The 11,596-nt window shown below is 41.5% G+C and overlaps 1 long non-coding RNA gene across 1 annotated transcript in view; it reads right to left on the bottom strand.

Moving 5' to 3' along the window:
• Positions 1-545: 545 nt before the first annotated feature.
• Positions 546-11,596, bottom strand: part of LOC130682853 (uncharacterized) — a 49,578-nt gene continuing 38,527 nt past the window's right edge. The window contains exon 3 of the long non-coding RNA XR_008996234.1: positions 546-1,246. This is a non-coding gene — a long non-coding RNA (uncharacterized LOC130682853). The remainder of the gene's footprint in view (positions 1,247-11,596) is intronic.

Raw genomic sequence — 11,596 nt, 5'->3', positions numbered from 1 at the left:
ACTCACTCCCTTCTTCAAAGACCTTCGACGACTTCTTATTACTCAAAGGATTAAAGTCAGCCCCAGCTGGCATTTTAGGCTTTCTATAATCTGTCTCTTATGCTGGTATCACAGAACATTTTCATGCCTATTATCTCATTTGATCTTTGTGGTGCCCCTCATGCAAGTCAGAGGAGGAGGTGGTCCCAGTTGACAGGTGAATATGCTCAGGGGTAGCTGGCTAAGAGAGCGGCTAGAGGTCACACAGCTGTAAGGGGCTGAGTCACGACGGGAACTCCTGTCTCCTGCACCACATGACACGATCATGAATCTTTTCCTCTAAGTTAGACTTGCTCCCCAAAAGCCCTAAGCTTGTCTACCTCATCCTGGCTTTTGGCCCATGGAATGCCTCCCCCTTCTCCAGTGGAATGCTGCCTTTTGAATTCAACTTCACTGTCTCTGCTAGCAAACCATTCCTGAGCTCCAGTATTTAGTGCTCTCTTCTGCTCCTCTGAATTCACACACTTTTGGTTGAGACCATTCCTTTTTCTCAGAATCCTACCATGCTTTGTGGCACCTCCTGCCTTGTTGGATTGTACAGCGGTTCTTGACTCTTCTTTAACTTTGCACATGTGCGTGCCCCAGGTCTTCAAAGGAACTGCAAGGCTCTTTGAGGGAACATCTACGTAGCATGTATTTCTTTTCTCCCCCATGACGCTTTGCATAATGCATAAGGAAGACTGGGACCCAACAAATATTTGCTCGACAAACAAATGATTTCATTCTCATACTATCTCTGAATATGATTAAGAGAAATGAAATGAAATTAGAAAAGAAAGACCAGGTTGAATATCACAAATGCGTTTTTAATAGCAAATTCTTTTGTATTAAATCAAAGTTCTGTAAGGAAAGCAACTGATGTTCCGTGTGTAGCCAAAGCCTAGGTTTAGAGGGGCTGAGTGACCTTAAACTGGGCATAACATAAGCTAGCCCAGAGGAAATTAAGACTTGAAATATAACTGATAAGACAACCCGTTTGTATCTTTTACATCTTTAGGTCAGCAACTCACAGGCAGGTGACATGACAGGAAGCATGAGAAAGAGTTTCCCCAAATGCTGGCCTTGTCATATCCCTACCTTCCTGAGGCCGTGCTGTCATCCTGGCCGGCGCCAAGCGATGCCGTTGCCTGAGGCAAACCTTCCTTGGAGCTCCGCCAAGGTCTTCTCATCTCTCTTTAGTTGTGGGATTAAGAACTAATGTTGTCGCCTTTGGAAACCCTGATAAGGGAGGAAAACAGTTCATGAGGAGGTTTCGCCTCACAGGTTTGGCGCTGGCTACAATGTGGGCCTGACTAAGCCTTCATGACGCCCCCTTCTGCCACCATCACTCATAGGCAGGGCTTCTCCTCCATGTCTCCGTGTGTGTATTTCCTGCCCTGTTACACCGACCCTCGCACCACCGCCCGCCCGCATCCCCAGGACTAGTGCATGAAATGGTTCAGGGTTCATCTTGCCTCCATACTGACCACACCTGTGATCAGCACTCTTGGGCTTCAGAGCCCCAGCCAGCTGGGCAGGGAGGACTGTGTGGTCTAAGCCATATTTCCCGTTTCTGGATGAGTACATTGACCAAGTTAAAACTAAATGCAAGGTTATACATATTTACATTGATAACTTCCTCCCAATTTACTGGGTCCTTCTATCACAGAAAGTGATTATATTAATCTGAGTGCTACCTGGGAAGTTGAATATTTATGTGGTTTCTATTACTTCTGCAAAAGCCTTTCAATTATATTCTACACACATATTTCTTCACTTAAGAGTAAAACAGAGCTGTGTAAAGTGAGCAGCATGTTTACAGTAGATCCCTATGGCTTGCTATCAAATTAGTGGCAAATCAGTATTATAGTAAACAGAGGTCAAAGATCAAACCCACAATTTCATATAAAATTCAAAACACGAGATACAAAATACAAAATTGAAGGCTTGTGCCACGAGACCATCAACTACTCTTAAAAAATAATCAAAACCAGGAAAAGATGAGAGGAAACAAAATTTAAACATGATTTTAGTCCAGGATCTGATGCAAAAGCCAGACCTTACAGAGATTTTTTAAAAACCATGACAATTGAGTACATGTCACTCATTTTAAATGGAAACACACATCAAAAGGTGGCAAGAACCAAAACTTAGCAACTCCCAGATTCTATTCATGGACTTGACACTGAGTTTGGATGAGTCAAAATCTGTCTTCATTTCTTACTCTGAAAAACAGGTTGGAAACTTTTCTTTTACTTCTCTTGATGGACAACTCTGGAGATAGTCAAGCAAATGAGGCAGTGGTAATTCTCTCCTAGACTTGATTAAATGTATTTCTGAAAGGTCAAAGGATTTAATAGCATGAAACTATACATGCCACACCCCATTTTTACTGTGGGCACCTCTCTGCTTTTGGCTTCTAAGCAGGAAGCTAAAAGAATCATATTTATTCCATATTAAAGTGTTCCTTTAAAAATCAAATAATCCCATAAAATTGCTTACCATTTAGGCCTCGTTATTAAAATTGGAGTCCTAGATTAATCAACAGTTTATACCTATCATTATTAATCTAGGATTAATCAACCTTGAGTTAAAACGTAATTTTACTAAAGGCTTAAATGAATAAACCAGGCTAGATCATAGATAGTATGGGGGGAGCAACAAAGCCTTTTAAAATAAAGTTTTGAAAAGCTCCCAAGGAGTTCTGAATATTTAATAACAACTCAGTCAACCATTTTAATTACAACCCTGCTTATTAATTCATAAGCATTTGCTTAATCAATGCCACCAGATGTCAGTATATCCTGTATAATTACCACTGAGTTCTCAAGACCATCCAGTTTTCATTCCAGTTAATGAAAATGATGTAGTGGCCAAATAATTAAGGCTCTCTAGAGGATTATAAATCCTATTCCTCAACATTGGTTATGTTATGGTAGAGGCCCCTCAGTTTAGATGCAAATTCCCAAGTTCCCAATAAATCTCAGTACTGAGGATCTTAAAAGTAGGAATGCCATACTCTAGTGATGTGTGGTCATAGAGCCCAAGCAGCATGCTGAAGAACAGAAACTTGAGCACAGCTTCAGCCAGTCCAGCTCTAGACCTCTACTTCTGTATTTTTCCTAGCCTTTTGACCTGACTTTTCCATTAAGGAAATGTCTTATTGCCTTTTGGTGTTTAAACCAAAAGAGATCTCAGCGAGAAGAATTTTCATTTATGTAGATGATAACTAACTTTTACTGTAAGTATGTGCTAGGACTTTCACCTGTGTTATCTTACTGAAATGACAAGTTGAGGAAGAAAGTTTAAAATGCCCTGTAAGCTTAACATGTGTCTCTTTTTGATAACATAAAGGACCTAAACTAAGTTCTCAAGCCATTCAGAGTTTTCATGTCAGCTAACAAAGCGATGTCATGGTCAAAAAATTAAGACCATGTTAAACCGACAAAATTCTGCACTTTTAGATTATTATTAAACAACAACTGGCCCATTTGCTTGCAGGATAAATCTGGGAGGCTTTTTAAGAAGTAATAAGGATAAAATTTTAAAAGCTATTTAACAGTATGTTGTTGTGAAATAAATGTGTATTTTGATAACTATAAATTATAGAAATGTTTGGGGTATTTGACACTTCGCTTTTTTCATAAAAAAATGGATTTTCTGTAGACAAGGTCCCTGTTGGAACTTCACATTATAAAGTCTCACCATGGAATTGTCCTGGGCATGGACCCCAGGGACAGCTTTGTGAGGCAGCCCCAGGCTTCCAGCTGCACACTGAAGAATATACACTTTATCTTAGGAATAAAAGAATCCTTCTTTATCCTAGAGGCTGATATTGCTATAGATGTTACCCTTGAAAAGAAATCCTTTGAAATATTAATGTTTAGTGTGAGAAAAATTGTTATAGTCTTGGTCGGTATGGATAGGAGAAAGAAAATTTCTTGGGCTCTTCTTAAATAAACATTGACATACCAACAATTGTGTGTGTGAAAAGATAGCTCTGAATTTTTTTATACTTATCTGACTTTAATATCTTTGTGAAATTCACTATAAACAGGTCCTGCTCCCCACAAATGCACATGTACACATATTTTTCTTTGGTGCCTAGAAATTGCTAAACCAAATAGTTAAGGACTCCCTATTTTGACAATGTCAAAAAGGGAATTTGAACTTGGTATATATATACATACACATGTATGTTTTATGAAACAGACCACCAAAATCATTGCATTTGAATATCAGTACTCATGTACCATCATACAGCCTTAGAAATCAGGAAATTTTAACATCAGTCAGACAAATCTTACAATGTCCTTGAATATTTTCCTATAAAAATACATTCTACAAACTCAGTGACAACTATTGATTGAATCAAACATCGTGACAGCTGCACAAGATGTTGGTGTTCATACAGTGATAGTGTCACTGACTGCTCTGCCCAGCCCCAGTGTGCTCTGGGGGCACGGACACACAGAGGGGTAATGAGCTTAGGGTCTCAGGTAAGAATTGACATATGAATCCCACCCATTCCTCAGGCCCCTGGGCATTTGCCCTACTTAAGTCTTAATAATAATAGTTTTGTTGCAAACTATTTTACTCACTAAAACCAGTCTCTAGGCATTAACTGATCTTAACTAATCCTCCTAAACAATGATCAGACAGGTAAACTGGCAGCTATAATTAATCTTTTTAAGTTGGAAAAAGAAACCAAGGGGAAGTAGAAGGCATTTGACGCACACCATCTCATTTATTCTTCATAAAAACATTTGACAGGTTTACCCTGTCCATTTGCTCAACCAGGAAACTGGCTCAGAGAAGTTAATTAACATGCCCAAGGTCACTATCTATTTAAATAGCAGAGTCCGGATTTAAACACAGATCTGCCTGATTCCAGAAATATGGCTCTGTCCAGTCCAAGATATTTTCATTTACGTTACTTATCCAAAATTAAATGATGAAGGATAATCGAATTAGACACAAAACTTAGTACCAATGCACTGGATTATGTTTGAATAAAATCCTCACAATACTGTCCAACAGTACAACTCCCCTGATCCAGAGGATCCTAAATTTTTTTTTCTGTCTTTTATTGCTGGTCCTGATTTATTCCACAGACTTCAGTATCTTCACTAAATTAAAAGTTTGCTTTCTCTTGGAACCTGTAAGCCCCCTGAGACAGTCAGTCCAGCAAGGAATCCCAGCAAGGAGTACCGTTCAAATGTGGTTCTCAGCACAGATATGCACCGTGGTATGTGAGCAGACCATTTGTGCTCATGAATTGGTTGAATGGCATGTGATGAAGGGACATGGACTCAGCACCCCCCTGTTGGCTGGGTGCCCCAAACGTTCTATTCTTCCTGTGTAGCTCATTTCCCCTATTTCCACGAAAGAAGAGAAAGAGACAGAAGAAAAACAAGAGGGCATATACCCTGATAATTTTGTTATCAAGATATGTGAGGTCGATATTGTATCTATCGACAAGTCTAGCTTCAAAAAGCTGATGATGCTTTAAAATTTAGTCTTGTTTCTTCAACATGGGTCTCAATAAACTGCGGTGGTAGCATGTTCTCACACAGACCTTGATCCAGAGGGAGCAATGGGAAATAAACCTCTTTCCCAACCACATAGTTCTGTTTGTTTTCAACTGGATGATTGAAGCAGTTTCTACTCTGGTGTGTAGGTGGTGATCCCCAGTGTTATGGAAAAGAAATAAGATCCTTCGTGGGGTTAGATCCAGGCCAGCCCTGAGAAGCTCACAGAGCACTGGGCCAGGGAGTCTGCAAAGAACACCAGCACGCACCGAGTGGACACCGGCCTCAGGGCCACCACTTCACTCGTGGGGGCGTGGAGAGACGGGGGAGGACGATAATGTCACAGGGTTGCACAAGTCATTACTTATTACTTTCCGCTGGGGAAGTTCATGGGGTTTAAGATGCCGTCTTGGTCAGTGTTTACTCACTAATTGGTCCTGTGAGGGGTATTTAACGCTTCATCCAGCCATAACCTTGAAAGTCACCTCATAAAAATTCCAGCTGTTCTGACACAATGGAAGAGAAGCTCTCATTGTTTTGTGTTTGCATATTCTGTGCGGGAGATGAGGCCGTTTTCTGGCTCATCCCTTTTTGGGTCCTTCGGTTGTTAGTGACCCGAAGCCTGGGTCGCAGTCCTTGAGTCACTCTGGGGGGCCCAGACTTCACAGCAAGGGGGCCCTTCCCAAGCTGGCTGCACAGCTGCTGTCTGAGATTGCCCTGAGCAGGGCCAGAGGCTTCAAAGCCTGAACGTCTTCTGCTTTGGATTGATTTTAGGGTAAAAACACTTCTATGTTCAGGTAAAGGGAAAAAAACGAAGTGACGTTTCATTGACCCAAAATGGGCAAGCTCTGAAACCACAGTGGAACAAAAAGAATCTAGACCAGAAAGAAATTACTGAGATTTGCAAAGATTTGCATTGACAATATACCCTATGCATTAAAAAAATTAGGATACTCAATTTTAGGAGTTTGAGGAGTTTAAAACCTATCAAAGCATTCTCACCATATACCTGTTTTTCTTAATCTAATCATAATATTTCAAAATAAATTGGCTGGCTTGCTTACCTCCCACTGCTCTGATACAATGAAAAAAGAGCCTCCTTCTCTCTTTTATTTTTGGGAAGTATTTTTATCAGTTTATATTCAGCATGACCTTTTGACATGATTCCATCTCTGGCTCTCTATTGTCACAGTACTAGTTCATAATTTCAACATGAATAATAAAATAATAAAAATAATAGTGATAGCTAGTATTTATTATTGATTTGTATGGACCATTACTTTGCTGAGAATTTTTTATACATTATTCGATTTAATCCTCACAACAGTAAGTGAGCAAATAAGGGTAATAGCAAGTCCTTACTATGCGTGATGGTTAATTTTATGTGTCAACTTGACTAGGGCACAGGAGGCCCAGATATCTGATTAAATATCAGATCTGGGTGTGTCTCTGAGAATCCTTCCAGAAGAGATAAGCATGTGAACTGGTGGACCGAGTAAAGCAGATTGCCCTCCCCAGTGTGAGTGAGCCTCATGCAATGCACTGAGGGCCTGAGCACAACAAAAAGGTAGAGGAAAGTTGAATTTGCAAATGCCAGTTGTTTCTTTCTAGTCTAGATTCTTTTTGTTCCATGGAGGTTTCAAACTCTTCAAACTCCTAAATTTTGAATCTGGACTAGTTCATCTCACCTCTGTGCTCAGTCCAGTCTACACCTTTCGCACACCTGTCCCCTCTCCTTGGCAACCCAAATGCCAGTGTGGATTCTCTCCCACTCCAGGGTCTACCTTCCACTCATTTATGATACCACTTCTGTCTGCTTGGAAGATCCTCCTCAATAGGAGCGTCTTCTGATTGCCATTTCTGGGAGGTCTTCAATCCTCATTAATTAATCTGGTTTTCTCTGACAGCTCAGTTTCCTTAAGTTTCTTTAACTTCCTTCTCTTCATTCTCGTGTTCACAGTCTGCCCTTCCAGACCTTCTACAGTGGTCCCTTAAGCCTCTCAGTCTCTTTCCCCCTCAGTTCACTTCAACAAGCATTTGTAGAGGGGCCACCATTTGTTAGGCACTGGACATAAATGAAGATAAATAACACCTAGTGCTTGCTTTCAACAAAGACACCCAAGACACACAGAAACAAATAAATACATCACAGAGCAGTTAAATGATAATTTGTACAGTTTAGTACTTGTACCGGAAGTTTGTACAGAGAGTAAAACAGAGAGAAGAAGAGCCAATCAAGAGAGCATTAAAAAGTGTGGAAAGGCTGGAGGCAATGGGGGCTCAGATCTACTAGGAACCCTCTGAGACGTGGTATAAAGCCCCCTTGGAAATCGTTCCACGGTAAAATAAGGAAGCGGGGGTGTTTATCAGTGAATTCCTGTCCCTCAGTGGATAAGGGTTGTTTCTGGGCTTTAACTCCTGGGCACTTTTGCCTATTCTGTGTGGGGATTACATACTCCTGTGGTCAGAGAAGCCGCTCAAGTCAACACAGATGCTTGAGAAGCAAAGCCATCGACGTGTACCATAATCGTCCACCAAATCTCCAGGTAGCTTCTGGGTAGTCCCAGAATTTATGAAGGAGGCACTGACAGTATTCGCTACATAGACTCAGAAATGTGTGGGGAGGAGCATATTGTAGATCATGAAAATCTCCGTGGAGGTGCTGTCTTAGCCAGGTTTTGGAGGTGAGAAGTTCTCCAGATGGATAAGTAGGGAAAGCGTTTCAGACCAAGAAGAAATGGGTGAGGGCTTTGGAGATGTGAATTAACATGCTAATGTGGGCTACCCCTGTACAGATGAGGTGACTGGTGGTGGTGGGGAAACAAGGGGCACGTTCAGACTGGAGAGATTTGATAAGCATTTGCATTACATCTTTTCAGTAAGAGACAAAAATCCACAACAAAACAGCAAAAGATTTTGTCAGCATTGGCCAGATTGTAGGGATAGTTGGGTGGACAAGCAAGGAGTCCAACCATAGATCTAACATACTCTCCAGATTTATGGAACATATTCTGAGCCCTTTTAAGCCATTGTAGCTTCTGGCAACTAGTTTTCCTTTGGTTTGTTTACCCACTTTGATGGAGGGGAGATTTCCTTTTCCTGAACTTCTCAATTTTACTCTAGTCATTAGCAAAGTCATGTAGAATAAAAATCTCAAGGAAAATGTGGCATTTTCATCTCTTATGAGGAAGTGTAATTTGGGGCTTAAGGAGAACTGAGCCTCTGTTATTGACAGAAGAAATCTGACCCTCACAGGGGAAAATAGAACAATATGGATTGCGATATTCTTACTTCAAACATTTACCAGTGTGTCTAAATAAGTATCCCAGAAATATCTACCACGGGGAGAGCACAATTAACAAATTATGATGATCATATTCCACCTATGCATTTCATCTCTGTTTGAGGTGTTTGGCTCTCTGAGTAGTTCACATAAGCCAGGCCTTTGCTGTACTCTGTGAGCTACCACTAAGCCTTAGCAGCAGCCTTTGATGATATTCTTTCTCCGTCATATTGTGCTTTACTTCATGAGCAAAGAAAAAAGAAAAATGCCAACAACATAAACAAAGGGGATTTTGGGGGTTGTTCTTGTTTATTTAATTTCCTTTAAAAAAAAAAAGGCAGCTGGGGGCGGGGAAGGGAAAGGAGGGTGAGAGAATTTAAAAGCTAATTATAGTATAAAAATCATCCATGAGCTCTGTTCCTGCCTCTGTCAGAGTACCAGCTTTGTCCTTATGCATGAGTCAGAGCTACCCAGGGGTCAAGCTTATGACTACCAAGAATCATTATGGAGTTGGTTGTTTTGTGGAATTCTGGAATGTACTTAGTGTCAATCCCACCCTCCAATGTAGGGTGGGGTTTCTCATCTCGGCACTATGACATTTTGGGATGGATAATTCTTTGCTGTAGGAGTCTGTCCTCACACTGTAGGTTGTTGGGCACATCCCTGACCTCCACGTGACAGATAAATGCCAGATGACCTCTCTCCCAAGAAGTGATAACTAAAAATGTCTCCAGATGTTGCCAGGTGTTGCCTGGTGTGTTGGCCCTATTTGAGAGCCACCCACACAGGGCCACATAATCACTGCCACGGAACACATTTATTCCACAAGATCTCTCTAAGTGGGTCGTCCCAATTTTTTTTTTCAAAAGAAGTAAAGAAATGGGTTTTCACCTTTTGCCCCTTTAGCCTGCATTTGCTTTTCTAACTTCTAGAGTCCTTTTATTGCCTGAAAATACAGATTCCCCTATGACACTGGGTCTTTATTTGATTTTCTCTGTCCTCTCAGTCAGACCATGGCTGCCAAACAAAAGCCAGAACCCTGTGGCTTGGGAACCTTAGGCAAGCTGATAATCAAACATTTTCAGACACTAAAAGAAAAAAGAGAATTTTTCTGATGTCCCTTTTATTTAAAATATTCTTCTATAAATGATGTTATTTTTAATTTCCAGAAAAATCATCAAGGTTGTAATTTTAAAGGCAGGGGCTATTTTTGTTTCTCAGAGTATAATTGTCCACAATGCTTGGCACATAGTAGATGCTCAATAAACATGTAATAGTTAACTATTTGTTAAGATTGATCAACTAGTAGTTAGACTTCTAGTAGCCTCAGTTATAGGAAACCCAGAAATAAGCAAACAGATCTTTAGGTAGGTATCTTTACTTGAGTGGATTACCAGTGAAGAAATAAGTATCAGAAAAGTCCACATACACTTCTCAGTTTAGATCTGTTCCTTAAACATTTATTCAATTGCCGGTATAGTGCTGCTGGAACCCAGAAGTGAAAAAGATGCAGTCCTTACTTTTGAGGCACTTAGAGTCACTTAAAGGCACATCAGTAGATAATTCAGTGCAGTGTGGTACATTCTAAGATAGAGGCTTCACCAGTACAGTGGGAGTCTGGTAGAGGGGCTTTGCTAGGAGATAGGAGGAAGTCAGAAGGTGTGATACCTGAGCTCAGTGTCAAGAGACAACCAGAAGTTGGTCACGTGAAAGGAGGTGGTCTGTGAAGGGGTGGGTGGTGGTGAGGGTTGTCCAGGCAGAGGAATAGCACAAACCTACCCAAACAAGTATTGGTAGGATATGGGAGGGGATCACATATGAGCTGATGTTGTTGGGACTAGGAATGATGGGAGGTGAGTCTGGAGAGACGGAGAAGCCAGGTCACGGAGGGCCTGGCCCCACCCTCTTCTGCATGGGAAGGGCACTGTAGCACTTTTCAGCAAAGGGTGAGGCAGCCTGATTTGTGTCTTGCTGCAGCATGAAGCATGGACTTAAAGAGCAGGGACCAGATGAGGGACTAACCTGACACTCCAGGGAAGAGGTGCTCTAGGTAATGGAATGAGAATAGGTAGCATAAAGAAATGGAACAGGATGAACCCAGAATAGACGAACTACAAGTGGCAACCCCCTGAGCAATAGAAAGCCCATGGGAGATTAGGTGCCCTTTGAGAGATGTGCCTGCTCTGGTGAGCTGTGAAAGTACTCCAACCCTGTGCTACTCTCCCTCAGATTTTAGGTAGAAAAGATAAGCTGTCTTGCCGATATTCCTGACAGAGGACTGGAAGTTCTCAGACTCATCAAATAATTAAAATTGGGTACCAAAGAGGGAGCAGCTGGTTTCCCTAAAGGGTAGTGCTGACGGAATAGGAAGGAAAAGAGACTCAGATTTTGAAAGGAATGGAGGCCTGGGTTCCTAGGCTCAGTGCCTCCAGGACAGCAGGGGTTTGGGGGAGGGGAATGACTTGAATTGGCAAGTTATATGTTTGATGTGGTTAGTATCAGCACACTTGTGAGTATTCATGGAACTCAGGGCAGGGCTAAGATCTGGAGTGCAGGTGAAGGAACCTGGCATTGAGAAGTCAAGAACACAAAAGACTAGAAGTATGTTGGACAGGCCATGCACAAAACCACTGAAACGCCCTCATATAAAGCAGAGATTTGGTCCATGCCTAAGATTTGTGTGGCTTTGGCAAGAGTACACATGGAAGTCCCCCCTTCTCTTCCAAACCCCAGCCCTGTTCCAGTCCAAGTTTCAGGGTGGGAG

The sequence above is a fragment of the Manis pentadactyla genome, chromosome 3 (assembly GCF_030020395.1).
Source record: "Manis pentadactyla isolate mManPen7 chromosome 3, mManPen7.hap1, whole genome shotgun sequence".
Taxonomy (NCBI): Eukaryota; Metazoa; Chordata; class Mammalia; order Pholidota; family Manidae; genus Manis; species Manis pentadactyla.
The sequence above is the reverse complement of the archived record's forward strand: the minus strand, read 5'-3'. Positions and strand labels throughout refer to the sequence as shown.